This window comes from Penaeus japonicus, unplaced genomic scaffold, assembly GCF_977035675.1.
Source record: "Penaeus japonicus unplaced genomic scaffold, GWHDUDI00000001_assembly GWHDUDI00000037, whole genome shotgun sequence".
In the NCBI taxonomy this organism is placed as follows: Eukaryota; Metazoa; Arthropoda; class Malacostraca; order Decapoda; family Penaeidae; genus Penaeus; species Penaeus japonicus.
This window is the reverse complement of record NW_028234439.1, coordinates 16,041,739-16,044,238: the sequence shown is the minus strand read 5'-3', so window position 1 is coordinate 16,044,238 and position 2,500 is coordinate 16,041,739. Positions and strand designations below refer to the sequence as shown.

General features: G+C 30.4%; 1 protein-coding gene across 4 annotated transcripts in view; it reads left to right on the top strand.

Annotated features, from left to right (window-relative positions):
* LOC122246413 (tubulin beta-4A chain) overlaps positions 1-2,500 on the top strand; it is a 30,857-nt gene that overhangs the window by 661 nt on the left and 27,696 nt on the right. The window lies entirely within an intron of this gene.

Genomic DNA, 2,500 nt, shown 5'->3' with positions numbered 1-2,500 from the left:
GAGGGAGAGGGAGAGAAGAGAGAAAAAGAGAGTGAAGGAGTGAGAGAGAGAGAGAGAGAGAGAGAGTGCGAGAGTGCGAGAGTGAAAGAGAGAGAGATAGAGAGGGGAAGGATACCAACAGAGAGATATGTATATATATAGAGAGAGAGAGAAAGAGAGAGAGAGTGAAAGGAAAAAAAAAACTAAAAGACAAAAAAAATCATACACACATAAGATCTACAATGTCAATTACACTATCCACTTCCATCATGGCAATCTGCATGATGTTATTAAATGCCATGACATGCAAAGGAAGAAAAACAGATGGCAATAATGAACTGACATGCTGAAATGATGAAACAGAACGTAATTGAAATAATTATCAAATGCTTATGATTTAGAGTAAGACAAACGCGTGATAGTTATAGCAATGATATTTATGATGGTGACGATGATGATGGTTGTTGTTGAAGTTGCTGTGTTGTTATTATTGTTGTCATTATTATCGTTATCGTTATCAATATCATTGTCATTGATATAATGATTATCATTTTTATTATTATCCTCATTATCATTATTGTCATCATCATTATTATTATCATTATGATCATTATCAATTTTTTTATTATTGTCACTATCACATTTTCATTCTTATTATTACCATTATTATTACAACAATTATCATCATTATCACTATTATCACCACTATCATTTCCTATCAATATTGTGATTATAATCATCATCACCATCATCATTAACAAAATTACAATAAAATATGATAACAAAAAACAAAAAAACACAAATAACATAATGAAATAAGGCAGCTGGACGCCACATACGCTCGCTCCATCATGTGTCTATGCGATATTGATCTCGTTCTGGCGCCATGAATAAGTGATGGAGAGCCATGAGGACTTTGTTTGGCTCAGGGGGTATGTGGGGGAGGGGTGGGAGTGGGGGGATCCTTAGGATATCGAGGTCAGAGGTCAGAGAGGGAAGGGGGATTGGGGAGGGTCAATTTCTGTTCTTTTTGGTTTCGGCTTCTGGATACGCACACATACACACATGCACGCATACACATACACAAACACATACACACATCCATATATATACAAGCAAACACACACATACACAAACAAACACACACACACACAAACGCAAGCACAAACACACACACAAACACACAAACGCAAGCACAAACACACACACAAACACAAACACACACACACAAACACAAGCACAAACACACACACAAACATAAACACAAGCACAAACACACACACACAAACACAAACACAAACACACACACAAACAGATACACACCAAAATGACAGTTAGCGTGACACTCACCTGTTACTTTACGTTTGTCCTGTCATTAGCGATCCTGTTGCTTCCCTTTCACACAAAAGGAATCTATCTATTTATCTAATTTATCTATCTAGCTCTTTCTTTTTCTAGACTACCTTGTGTCTGATAGGTTCTATAATCGTTATTTGGTATAATGTGTATGATTGTGTAGTATAGTATAAGATCACTGTTTTGTGCGAAATAATATTAGTATTTTTATTACGTGTGGCCTTATTACAATATCAATTATATGTTCAGTGATGAAGTACTATTATAAAATGTTCAACGATAAAATTATTATTACGCCTGACAAAATTATTATCACGTTCGTAAGAAAATAAAATGAAAAGACCTTGTAATTATCTTTGCAATCATTATAAAATGTTACATGGGAAATTTACTCTATTAAATGAAAATCCAACATCGTAAATGCATATGGAATGACAAATAATGTATGTGCGTGCAATAAAAAATAATTTTCATTACATGTACATGGTAGAAAACGCTTATCAAATAACGTCACTAACGTCATTTTTGTTGTAATATTGCATTATACTATCAATCGTAATGTCAGTAATGATGGTAAGTTTTAATAGTAATACTACTACCACTAACAGTAGTAGTAGTAGTAGTAGCAGTAGTAGCAATTGCAACAGCAGCCGCTCTTTAAATCTATCACCATCGTTGGTGTCATTGGTGCATGCGTCATTACTACTAATATCAATATTATCGGTAATATAACTGCTTCTTTTATTATTTCTATTTTCATTATGACCATAACTATTTGATTAGCATAACCAATTCGATGTTATTCCTTATTGGTGTTATCATTATCATCATCATTATAATTGTTATTTCTTATATCTATGTATATGTATATAAACATGTGTTTATATATGTATATATACATACATATATGTGTATGTGTATATACATACATATATATATATATATATATATATATATATATATATATATATATATATATATATATATATATGTTTGTATGAATGTATGTATATATATATATATATATATATATATATATATATATATATATATATATATATATATATATATATATATATATATATATATTTGTATGAAAATAAACATATATATATATATATATGCATATATATATATATATATATATATATATATATATATATAT